The sequence below is a fragment of the Peromyscus leucopus genome, chromosome 2, assembly GCF_004664715.2.
Source record: "Peromyscus leucopus breed LL Stock chromosome 2, UCI_PerLeu_2.1, whole genome shotgun sequence".
Classification (NCBI taxonomy): Eukaryota; Metazoa; Chordata; class Mammalia; order Rodentia; family Cricetidae; genus Peromyscus; species Peromyscus leucopus.
In genome coordinates, this window is record NC_051064.1 from 48,605,837 (window position 1) to 48,619,607 (window position 13,771).

General features: G+C 37.4%; 1 protein-coding gene across 4 annotated transcripts in view; it reads right to left on the minus strand.

The window, feature by feature from the left end:
- Positions 1-13,771, minus strand: part of Lingo2 (leucine rich repeat and Ig domain containing 2) — a 1,171,857-nt gene that overhangs the window by 758,721 nt on the left and 399,365 nt on the right. The window contains exon 3 of one of the 4 annotated variants that reach the window (XR_003735524.2): positions 6,051-6,577. The exons of the other annotated variants lie outside the window; for them this stretch is intronic. The gene's annotated coding sequence lies outside the window, so the exon portion shown is untranslated. Of the gene's footprint in view, positions 1-6,050; positions 6,578-13,771 lie in introns of those variants that run through there. 4 annotated transcript variants of the gene reach the window in all.

Consider the following 13,771-nt stretch of genomic DNA (forward strand, 5'->3'; position numbering starts at 1 on the left):
AGAGGCTTCCAGTCTGAGGACACAGGATCAGCTGAGGAATTGGCAAGGTGAGGTGGCTGTGGCTTGTTGTGTTTCTCTGATCATTCAGCGTTCACCCCAATACCTGGCTCTGGGTTTGTTTTTATTGATAAGAACTTTTAAGATTTGTGCTACAGTTATTATTTTGTGAAGTATGTAATAATAAAGATCCATGTTTCATACACAATTATTACTGGAAGGAACTTTTTATAACAGGTAGGCAAACAATTTCTTGAGATTAATTGAATATATTATTGTTCTAGAAAGGGGGAGCTATCATTGTGGAGGGCTATGATGGTCCCCATTATCTTGGGTTACTTCCAGGCATTTTGACCCTGAATTCTTAACACTGTAATAATATCCCCATCACTACTCCAAGATTCAGGAAGACAATAACAAAAACAAAGAAAGTAGATTTTTAAGAATGCTAATAAATTCTACACTCTGGTGGAAACTGTTTCCCTACAAATGGGAAAAAAAAATATGTGTTGAGTACACCCTGCACCTGAATTTCACTGTGAATAATCTGGGAAAATAATATATTTCAATAATAAGAATAATTCAATGCAATGATTTGGATGAGAATGTCCCCATAGTGTCTTGTATTCTGATATTTGGACCCAGTTGGTGGACCTGGGAAGGATTAGGAAGTGTGTCTTTGTTGGAGGTCTGTCACTGGGGGCAGGCTTTGAGCTTTCAAAACCCCATTCCCTTCCCAGGTAGCTCATCTCATATTCTACCCTCCTCCCTTCTCTGCCTCCTACTTGAGGAGAAGCACGTAAGCTCTAAACTACTGTTCAAGTGTCTGCCTGCTGCCATGCTCTCAGTCCTGATGGTTGTGGACTCAACCTCTAAAACTGCAGTCCCCCAATAAACTCTTCTTCTATGAATTGCCTTGGTCATGGTATCTTGTAACAGCAATTAAAAAGTAACTAAGACAGAAGTTGGTACAAGAGAACTATTGCTGTGATTGTTCTGACCATTCTGTTTTTGGAAGGAATGTGGAAGACTTTGGGACTTTGATCTAGGGAAACAGTTGAATGCAGCTGTAAGCAGGCCTTAAAATGTGTTGAGGTTAGTAGGAGTTTGGAAGACTAGTATTGAATGTAATGTGGACTATGTGGGCACAGCTTAAGGGATTTTAAAAGGGAACAATATTAGCAATTGAGCTAGCGACCATTCTTGTGATATTTTGGGGAAAAAAATGTGGCTGCTTTTTGCCCTTATTGTAAGACTTGGCCTGAGGCTAAATTGAAGAGTTTTGGACTAATTACTTTGGCAGCAGAGATGTCAAGACAGCCTAATATTGACTCTGTTGCTTGGTTACTAGTAATCACTCTTATGCAGTTCTACAATGAAAAAGAGCAAGCAGAGAATATATAAAATATATGGTTTGAGGAGAGAAAAAAAAAAGCACCAGGAAGTATAATGTTGAAGGCCAAACTTGTGCTGAGAGAGAGGAGAGGCCTGGTGCCAACAAGAATAAAAAGAATACCTGGGATGCTGACATCATGGAAAGATAATCCAAATAATTTGTGAATCACCAAATCAAATCTTATGCAGATGCCATTCATATGTTTCTCTTCCCTTGCATTGTAAGTATTTTTTATCATAAAGACCTGCCTCAACATTCTATCCCAAAATGCCTTGCTCTAATTAAAGAATTTTTATAGTGACTTGGAAATCTACACAGGAACTATATCAAGGAGTGGGTTGTGGGCTTTGGGGTTCTAACTTTAGAAATATCAATAACATTTCTATTCCTCGATGTGATGTTATCTATAGAAAACTAAATTTGCTCCTTTAAGAGTCAAGTATTTTTTTAGTAGAAAATGATGTGATGTTATCTATAGAAAACTAAATTTGCTCCTTTAAGAGTCAAGTATTTTTTTAGTAGAAAATGATTTAATTTTGAAATACAAGGATATGTGTGAATGAGATGCTGGTGTATATAAGTGTAGGTGACTGAGAGACCAGGGTTGTCAGATTCCTGGAGCTTGAATTGCAGCACTTTTGAGCTGCCCACTCCCCAAGCTTGGTCTTCTTTCTGTAATAACAGTATGTGCTCCTAACTCTGAGCCACCTCTCCAGCCCCTGCAAGTCATGTTTCTAAATAGCCTAACTTATAAGTTGTAGTTTTGGCTTATTGAGTTTATTTATCAAAATTTTAAGCATATGATAAGTGTTCATATGCTTCAATATTTCTGGCAAAAAAAATTTGACAATTTTTATCTGGTGGTTATTTAAAACTTTTACATTTCCTTTCTGGAAACAAGAACATGCTTTGATTTTTTTTGGTTGGTTTTTTTGTTTGTTTGTTTGTTGTTGTTGGTTTTTTTTTTTTTTTTGAGACAGGGTTTCTCTGTGTAGCTTTGCGCCTTTCCTGGAACTCGCTTTGGAGACCAGGCTGGCCTCGAACTCACAGAGATCCGACTGGCTCTGCCTCCCGATTGCTGGGATTAAAGGCGTGCGCCACCACCGCCCGGCTTGTTTTTTGTTTTTTGAGACAGGGCTTCTCTGTGTAGCTTTGTGCCTTTCCTAGATCTCGCTGTGTAGACCAGGCTGGCCTTGAACTTACAGAGATCTGCCTGCCTCTGCCTCCCGATTGCTGGGATTAAAGGCGTGCGCCACCACCCCCTGGCATGCTTTGTTTTTTTTTTTTAACTTTTTAAATAAAATTCTATTAAATTTGGAAAGTAAAATATAGCAAGAAAAATAAAGAGGAAATAGGGAATCTAAAGGAAATGACTTCAGAAATAATACACTTTAAAGAAATTGTCATATAATGTATCCGAACTTGCAGAGGTGTGACAGTCCATGGCCATTGAGTCCTTTAAGGAAGCATTGTTTGCAAAGAGCCTGTAATAGTTTTCACTCCAGGAACAGCTGACTAACAATGAGTGAAAGACTCTGAAGAATGAACTTACGAAAAGAGTTTTAGTAATCAAAGAAAACTCATAGCCAAGTCAATCTTATGCACGCTTGATGATATTAATAATAATTATTGTGTTTCTAAGTGATTAGTTATAATTGCTAAAGGGTTCACATAAATTACTCTAATTGGTATTTTTCTTACCCAGTCAAGCTAAGTTATTTCTAGGGTTGCCTGGAGAAAGAGTAAAGGAAAGGCGACTGGAAAGCTGAGTTGCTTTAATGTCCCATTGAAGAAATGAAGTCATGGAAGACAGAGGTCTCTTAGCAAAGCCGTTTTCTTAATAATAAACAAATGGAAGACTAAAGAATGATTTCTATTTGGATTAGATGACTTCAAAACACATTTTAAAAATTTCTTTTCTGCTATTGATTTTTCTTTCATTTCTTTTCTGATTTTTTTTTCCCTCTTGAAACTATAGAGCTCAGAATTGCCCATCTGTCAATAGAGAAACTTAGTTGTCAGAGATGGGAGCTGAGGACAGTAAGATGCACTTTCTAATCTGTCCTCTATGGACAGGCTTATCTTCTGCAGACACAGCAGTGAGGAAGAGCAAGTCCAGATGCAGTTCTCAGGGAATCTTAAACCAATTTTAGTGAGAAGAGAAACACAGCCTAGAAAAATAGAAGGACAAGAGATTGCTAAGAATACATTGCTCCAGTCCCCAGCATAGATTACCTGGCATTCCTCTTGAAGGATCTCACACCTGGAAGCATGAACTGAGCCACACCACGAGGCCATCTTCAATCTGATTATGTTCCCTATTGCACTACTTTCCCAAGCAGGAAATCTGAGTTACACCATAGAAAATAGCAGGCTAGAATCACATGTCTCTATGTTCAGCTGCTTATATATCTTGGTAAACTCATGCTCTGTGAGCAGCCTCACACTTTTTATCCATTTTGTGTGAATCATTCCTAACTCAAGCAGTTCTTGTCTGGATTAAATGAAACAATGTATATCGATTGAACTGTTTTGCATAAATGGCTCTTAGATGGCAGCCTGCCAAGGATCACTTGTGCTCTTCAGTGACTTGCTTATTGTGCCCAGATCAAAAGACTATGAACTTTCCTAGGCCCAAGAATTCAAATAATGCCAGCCTGGGCTACCAAGTGAGTCCCAGGAAAATCACAAAGCAACACAGAGAAACCCTGTCTCGAAAAACAAAACAAACAAAACAAAACAAAACAAAAAAGAATTCAAATAATGCATGGCAGATATGGGAGGGGTTGAAGAGAAGAAAGGTGTGTGGGAAGATAATTATATTTCAATTAACCTAGCAATGCCCCTAGACTTTGTGGGTACCAGGTATGTATATTTTGGACAGACACACATGCAGGCAAAGAACCTACAATTAAATATTAAAACAAATGCAGATTTCCTGAGCTCATGGTTTTTTCCTTTAGAAATTCCAAGTACTCAGTACTAAATTCATACATATATAAGCAGCACCAAATATTCTCAGCAAGTTGTATTAATATATGTATGCTCATATGTATGTAATATCTAAAATAAAAGAAAAGGAGGTCATTATTTTGAGAATGAGGGGACATAGGAAGTTTTTCAGGGAGAAGAAGGAAGGTGCAATTTATGTAATTATATTTTAATTAACAGTTAAACAATTAAAAAAGTGAATTCCTTTCTTTTTGCAATCTCCACTCTGCATCCACATCCTCCTGTGCAAATTCTGGCTTGGGGAACCAGCATACCCATATTAATACTCTTATTACTATTGCCATGAATATTGAAGCTTCTTGTCTCTGGTTTGGTAATCTCCCTTTGGTCAGTGTTTAATATTCATGGAACTTACTAGCTTTTCTCTAGTCTACATCATCAAAAATTTTAATATGTAAAATCCATACTATTATACAAATTCAAGAAAGGATAATCATTAAATATTATTGTCTTTACTTAGTTCACCAAACAATGCACAGTGGAACAATTAGTAAAATGGACTAATTGACCCATTACACTCCTTCAATAAATCAAAAAACTCATATTACTAAAAATAATTTTATAAATAGTAACGTTTAGATTGCTTTGAATATATTGAGAATGTTTTGAGCTCATGATAATTTGAGAAGGTGAGAATCCAAGTAAAATGGCCCTTTGAAAAAACCTTCCTTGGTGTTTTGCCAAAGCTAGCAATTTATATATATATATTTAACTGAAGATAGTTTTACCTGGAAATAATCTAGGGCATATGTTTTTGTACAAATAGATTTTACTACAAAACTTCTCTATCAAATAATTTGCATTGAATATCCAGCTTCAGTTCTCCCTGGGGCATAATTTAGCAATTCAACATTCTCTTTTATCTATTTATCAATTTTAGCCATGAGGTTCTGGTACAACTTCAGAATAGTTTATTTGGGGCTTCAGTGATAGTGTCACACATCCTCCTTCTTCCCTTAAAGACCACACAGCTTCTTGGCTATTGTAATTAAAAAAAAAAAAAAGAAGATTGTGGAGCATGAGAGTCTAATTTCATAGTCTGGCTCTCCCATTCTGCCACTGACAAAAAGGTGAGTTACTTAACCTCCATGAACCTTTACTTTTAATATGTAAAAAGGAGATGGTGGTATACACTGGGATATCCAATTTTCCCAGAAAGTTTGGTGCCCAGTATAGGATCCTTGGTCTGAAACTTCTGGACCCATGATCTTAAAAATGAAAAACAGATTGTGACCTGGATAACCAACTAGGAAATGTGTCTGTCCCATGGCTCAAAACTTAGGGTTACTCAGCCAAACCAAGAGAAACAGGAGAGGGGAAGGGAGGGGAGGGGAGGGGAGAGGAGGGGAGGGGAGGGGAGGGGAGAGGAGGGGAGGGGAGGGGAGGGGAGGGGAGAGGAGAGCTGGGAAGAGAGGAGAACGGAGGGGAGAGGAGAAGAGAGAGGAGAAGAGAGAGAAGAAAAATGGTGGGGAGGAGAAGAGAGAAAAGAGAGGAGAGATAGAGAAAGAGAGAAAGGAGAAGAGAGAGGGGAGGAGAAGAGAGAGAAAAGAGAGGAGAGAGAGAAGAAAGAGAAAAGAAGAGAGAGAGAGAGAGAGAGAGAGAGAGAGAGAGAGAGAGAGAGAGAGAGAGAGAGAGAGAGAGAGAGAGCGCGAGCTCATGTATCAAGAAGGGGGTACTTTATAGGTCTACAGGCTTAAGAGTCCCAGGAGAAATGACTCCAGGGAGCAAGGCACTGGATGTGAAGCCACAGTGCTTTAACATCTTAGGGCTTCAAGGAAACTTTCCTATGAGAAGGTAAAAATTAGCTACTCTCTTCAGACTCAGTCCTCAAATAATGATTATGTCCTAAATTAAAGCAGTTAATATCTTCTGCAGCAATTAAGCCAGAGCTGTTTACCATTCCAAGAATGAGTTATAATTGACCCGAGGACACAGGGCCTCAGTGAGGGAAACTTTCCATTTGTGGCTCTTAGGATTTAATTCACTTTAAACAGCCAAGTGAATTTGAGGTCAGGAAGGGAAAGCACACTGTCTTGGGAAAAGCTAGACTAAAGTGGATAGAAACTTCACAGATTAGGATGGAGACTGGCCTTCGACTGCAGAGTCTACAACGATGATGCAAATGAGAGTAATCTTGGCCACATTTCTCTAAGTCCCCCGTCGAGTCAACAGCTAAATGAAGAAAAGAACACTGAATGCGAGTACCACCTGGGATGGCATACATCACCTGAAATTTAATATATATTCAGGAGGATATTACATAGAATAAAATTAAAGAGTATAATTTTATGCATCTTCAAATTCTTTCTTTTACACAGATTTTTTTCTTCCACTTCAACCTGCCCCTAATCTTTATAAAAAAAATCTCTGTTCACACATGATGCTCATTCCATCTGAGTATTTCCCCAATACTCTAACAGGTGACAGCAAGAGAGGAGCCACTACTGAGTGCACTGGCTTATTGCCTGCTGTCCTAAAGGCTGCTTCATGTACTCCTTACTTTGAACTTGGTTCATATCTCACAAATCAGAAGCAGTTGTTCATCCTGATAAATATGTTGTTAAAATTCACTCAACGGGTGAATGCTACAGCTTGATGCTGAACACATCAGACTCTAGTACTAACATTTACTTTGGAGAGTTCACAGATCATTTCAAAGTCCACAGTGAACAGTTTCACAAATGTGGACGGCTGACAAGAAACCTGAAAGATATTTGTTCGAAATATAAATTCTGAAGACTTATTCAAATCTAAGTCAACAAGGAAGAGCCCTTGAGAGCCACTGGCCCAGGTAGCACTCCAAGGGGAATGTTCTTTCTATAAAGCCTGGTAACACCATCACAGAACACAGAAATCAGTATCCAAAATTGTCATCTATTTATTTCTAATAAGGAATTATTCCAACACAATTATTTTGAAAGAGAGACCCATAAAAATGAATTTATATTAATTGTAAATAGAAAGTTGATTCTTGGTTCTAAATAAAACAGAGGATACATCATTTCATAAACTATCAGAATCTAAACAACAAAATCAACACTGTCAAATATTTAAGGTGGATATGTGGGCTGACTTTTGTATTCTTAGCTACAATAAATTATGAGATGCTTTAATGTTTGTTTTATAAAATGAAGCACACATAAGGTAGGATGGTTACTAGGACACGGGATGGAATCACACATACATAAAAGCATGGAGAAACAGAAGAGGTCATTTGCAAGCTCAGTGTTCTAGAAGTATCTTCTCTAGATCTTTTGGTCTTCATCTATAAAATGAGTTCATAGAATAATGTTTTTCACTGGGTTACTGTATGAATTAAACACACACACACACACACACACACACACACACACACACACACACACACGAGTCTATAAGGCTTTCATATTCTAAGCTTCAAAAACTATGTGGCAATTAGTAGTAATGTGTCCATGCAAGTTGGCTGTTCTTTCTCTGCCAACTCTGATCCATGCACATTTACTAGGTAAACAACACATCTAGGAGGAATATTTATACAAAGGCAGAAAGTGGGGGTGATTCACTGGATTGATTGTCATGGACTCCAGGTGAGAATCCCTTTTTTTATAATCTCAGATTTTGGACATTCAGATCTACAAATCCCCTTTTTTGCAGAGGAAAATAGAGAAGTTCATCTTCCTACTAACCCTAAATATATCTTCTGTGTGTCTTCAATACAAGTCTATACTACCACCACTCCTGCTCACATGCACTACAGGAGATAATAACAAACTCAGACATTAACAAGCATTGTCTGAGCATTTCTTAAAAGATGGTTTTAGACACCTTGAATATCCCCAACATAAAAGTAAATTTCCTCCTAAAACACATTTTTAAATTATTAATTTGTTGTTTTTGGATAGAAAATAACAGATTTCACTGTGACTTTTTCATGCATATACATCATTGTCCCTTTTGATTCACTTCCAAGTTTGATCTTTATGATGAGAAATGTGAACTTTAATATAAATAATTCTGATAGTGTGTAGGAGAAGCAAAATTAATCAAGAGTAGAGTTTGGAGGCACAGTGTGACACTGAAATCACTTTACTTATCCTATAGTCAGTGTATTATATTACATATGTATACAAGTACATAAAATTAGAATATGTATTTTCTTGAACATTTTTGACATGACCCAGGGTATATAAGACAATACCAACAGGTTGTTTATGATTTCTATAAACCAATAGGCACACATGTATTCAGAATGTCTGGGGTAAACTTCTAACTATCAACATGTTAGACATATACTTAAATGCTCTGTATTTCATGTTTTTTAATTTAGATTAGTTATTTTTTGTTGTGTTTTGACTGTTTTGCTTTTGAACTTTTAGTTCTTTGAAAAGCTCTGTGCAACTCAGATTAGTCATAGATGTTATCTTCACCTTCAACCAACTGAATACAGGTACTGTGTCTCAATGGTTCTCCAGAAAATGATCCGAGTTTTCTTTTAAAAAACATTTGTATTTAGTTTTTTAAGACTTTCATACAATATTTTCACTAAATTCATTCCTCTCTCCCTACTCCTTCCAGATTCTCCCCCAACTTTCCTTTACCCCAATATCATGTTATCTCTTCAAAACAAATAAACACACATGGAGTCCAGTTGGGACTGGCTAACTGCTCCTGAGCACAGGGCCTATCCTGGAGGGTGGTTGAAATAAGCAGTGTCGCTCCACTAAAGAAAACTGGTTTTCTGTCCCAACTCTTTAAGAACAGTAGCTTGGCTAAGACTGTGATTTCATGCCTACTTCCCCTTCTTAGTGCTAGGGTTTTGTCTAGCTTGAGTTTGTGGAGGTCTTCTGCAGTCTATCATAGTCTCTGTGAGTTAGTATGCTCATCAGCCCTGTTGTGTTTGGAAGACTTGGTTTCCTTTAATTCATCCACCACGTTTAGCTCTGACAATCATTCTGCTCTTTCCTATTGTCTATATAGATCTCTGAGGTTAGAGAAGAGGGGCGTAATATAACATCCCATTTGGGGCTGAATGGTCCAAAATCTCTTATTCTTTCCTCACTAAGTAGTTATGGGTTTCTATGTTAATCATCATCCATGAAATAAAAAATTTCTGAGAACTGAGCCATACCCTTATCTGTGGGTATAGCATTATGTCTTTAGGATCAGTTTTATTACTATGTTCATTTAGCAGAATATAGTAGTAAGTTTTCCATTAGGGACTATGATATATCTGGTCTCATGTTCTTGTTAATTAAAGGTATCAAGTATGGGTTGAATCATGTGGGTCAAGGCTTAAAACCAATTACAAAATAGCAGTTGGTTATTCCCATGACATCTGTGCTACTATTGTGTCAGTTGGTAAATTTTGTAGGCAGAACATTATTGTATCTCAAAGGGTTCATAGCTGAGACTGATTATTACTTTTCTCTTCTGGTATTGTGTATAGTACCTTCTAGCACTATTAATGATAGCCAGTTGGAGTGCTGCTTCCAGCTGAAAACCATATAGATTTTCCATGTTCTATGATGTAAGTATGTGGTATCTTCAGAAACAGAGATTTACTGTCAAATTGTGGAGAATAACAAATACCATAGCAACAGCCTGTAATGTTTTGTCTAGGGGAGGGCCTATTGGACTATTATTTTGATCAATAATTCAAAAATGATACAACCCATTCCTGGGAATGAGCTTTTTGTTGGCATATGATGTCTTGTTGGAATTTTGTCTTCCTCATTATATGGTAACTCCATTTATACTTTTTGTATATATGTATATATATAGTTTAAGAAACTTCTATCTTAGTGGATTTCCAATGGAGAATGTAGTAAGTATACCATGTTATCTGGTAATTTGTAGTTGTGTATTCCACACAACAATGATAAAATATTTTTATGGTAAATATGGAGGCATAGATGCAGAATTTTAGATGTAAGAAAATGAAAAACAGGAAAAAGGACATTGAGCAGAAAGAAGCAGCAGAACCTACATTGGTCCCTCTCTACAGACATGGAAGGGCCCAGCAGAAAATGGCCACCAGTGGGAACTGAAGGAAGTCAGCACTCTGTTCATAATCAGTTACCTCTTCAAGGCATAATCAGAATAGCCATCTTCTTTCTTTTTGTTTTAGTTGACTTTTTGTTTTCCCATCCTGAGGGTTGAATCACGAGGTCTTTGGCCCACAAGAAAAGTCCTCTACATGTGCCTTTTCTCTTACCCCTGTCAGCGTTACATTGTCTAATCCCTAATCCCCCTGGCCCTTGCCTTATGCACATGCACATTTATTTGGACAGTGTATGAGTGGCACTGTTGATGCTCGCTGCCTTTATTCACTTTGTTCGCCACTTCTGAACTTCTCACCAGCTTTCTGAGCAGCATTACAGAAGACATTTCTAATAATGGAGTATCCTTCTTAAAAAAATTGTGTGTGTATGTGTGTGTGTGTGTGTGTGTGTGTGTGTGTGTGTTCTTTTAGGATTTCTACACATAAACAACATATTTGAACATATAAAAATTTCAGTTTTTAAATTCTGTTTTATAACTTAGTGAGTTGATTTGCTGTCGCTTGTATGTAGCAGGTTTTATGATATCTACCAGAGCATGAGCAACCTACCATGGGTTACTCAACCTACCATACCCTTAAAGAAAACTGACTGACAGTCCTTTCCTGAAAGCCATAAACTGCAAACAGATAGTCCGTGGCGGGTGGGTCTCATGGGCCTCTCCCTTACCCATTTTGAAATTGTGTCGGGTTTGCTCTTGTGCAGGTACTGCAGAGGCAACCACAGATGCCGTGAGCTCATGACTGCAACGGCCATGTCCTGTCCAGGAGTCATTGTTTCACAACAGTTCTCCCCAAACTCGACCTCTTACAATATTTCTGCACCCCCTTTTCATGATATTCTCCAGACTTGTATGGGGGAGTGTGATACTTATAGATGAGCACTGCATGAACACCAATTCTCTGTACTTTGACCAATTAGGAGTTTCTGGAATAACCATCATCCATTGAAAAAGAAACTTCTTTGTTGAGAATTGAAAGCCACACTAATCTAAAGGTATTAAGATAAATATTTAGAAGTCAGTTTTTAATGTTCATTAGCAAAATATTTGTAGAAAGTTTCCCTTTAGGGTCTATGACCTCACCAGCCTCATGTTCTTGGCCAGAAACGAGTCCCAACCTGTGGAGAAGACTTAATTTCAGTCAGAAACTTGTGGAGTGTATTCATAGCATACCTGCTCTTAATGGCATCCTGGATTTCCACTTTGCTGTTCAATCATCCTTACATATCATCAGAAACAGTATATTTTAAAATTGTTAACAGCTTTCTTTCTCAAAGGCCTCTACTCAGATATAATTTAATGTTATAATTATTTGCTATCACAGAAAATGGGGTTACTAAATTTAGATGGTATCACTAACTTTTGTTTATATGATAATGTTTCTTTACAGGACCTACTGCAGACATGGTAAGATTCAAGGAACCCTTAAATGACTAATGGACATTATTAAAATCCAGACTACTCTCAAATAAGAGGAACATTTTTCTTTTCCTTTTCTCATATAAGTCGTCTTTGTATAGTATTGTGTAATTTCTATTACCCCTGTCAAGAACCCTGCATTTATTCCAGGATGCTACAGCTTTAACAAATTTTTAGGGCACTGTTTTTGAAAGGCTCTTCTCTTTCAGTTCCTGTTAGTGACCCAGTAATTGTTTTCATGGCTTTCCAGTCAACTGTGAAGTACTCTGATAGCATGTCAACAAAATGTCAAATACTGAGGGAGAGACTCTATGAGTGTTATTTTGATTGATTGCATATTTGAATCTTTTTGCTCCCAGCTGCTCCTTGGACATTGTATCAAAGAACACAGAAATGAGAGGGGAGGCCTCTCAAATACTTTACAGTCTGTTTTTATAGACCACATAGCAGAGGAGAAGAGGAATGGCAAACAGAGCCACTGAGCCTATTGCTAATAGGGCTATGTTCTAAAGAACTTGCATTTATAGAATCTCTAGCAAACTGACCCACAGAAACAAGTCTCTTATCAGCACAATAAAGTTCTGAGTCCTGATGTCTACCTCCTTGACCTCCTTTCACCACCACAGAAAACATCAACATTGTTCTGATAGTTTGGGTTAGCTACAGACATAGGAGAAAGATTTGATATGAGGGAAAAAAATACAACTTACTGCCAAACTACACTTTCAGTACACTAAGAAATTAGACATGGGTTAATAAACATTTTTCTATATCCCTTTCTACTAGTTGATAAGATATTGGCTTATAGCATGCAATTTGCTAGGTTATAAGGTAAACATCCTGGCAGAGGCAAACATGTGGCAGGGACATATGGGCTACTTCTTTTTTTACCAGACTATTAAAACAATGATCAGTAAGGATATGGAGTTTCTCACACCAAGAATAGGGTAAAACACTGGATCCAATGCAGAAGGTGCGTTTCTCCCAGGGAAGTTACTTGGCCCTGGCAAGGCAGACAGCAGTGAAGACAATGGTGAGTGGGATGACACTTTGACCAGAACTGCTTGTGTATTTTACTTCTTGATCTCTACTCACACCCAAACTTCATGTCAGTATCCTTAAGATGACCTGATAGTTAGTGGACTCCTATTTGTTCCTCTACCTGATTCAGCTCAATCAAATAAGCTTTTCTCTGTTTCTCACTACCACTTGTCCTTTTAATTAATACATTGAAGATTGCTAGGCTGCCAAAGCCCAGGCAATGACCTTAAATCTCTGGTGACAGTACAAATCTATAAGGCAGATTTCTTGCCCCCAAGAAGTTCACTTCTAATGCAGTATGCCAAATATCCATATCTATGACAACAGATTTTTTGTTAGCTTGTTTCTAAAAGAAAGACAAGAATTAGACATGAATATAATTAAAATAGGGTATTTCTTCAGTAAAGCAAACATTGGTTGAATTATTTTCAGGATAGCAAAAGCTAGTCATATGCCAATGGACAAGTGATGTAGGGGCTTTCTAAGTAAGTACTTGACAGTGAATGTATGAGAATGTCATACCCAACCATTATCTCAGACATCAGTCATCATTGAGACATCTTTCTAGCCATCTTTCCTCAATTAGGGAAACAGAACCAAAGTTTTTAATTAAAAAGTTCAATAGAGTTGAGAGGTTATTTATCTCTCCCATGAATGTATCTCAAACCTTCATACAAAAAATATTTCTGAGAATAAATAATTCTAGAATGTACTTGATTTTAAAGATGAAAAAGTAAATGGCAAGGGAAATGGGTTTAGACATTTCTCAAGCAAAGGTGTCTTTGTTTATAACATCAACCAGTGTTCAGGAAAAACAGCAATCATTTTGCCAGTTGGGTGAGCAATAGCTAAGGGATATTAACTGGA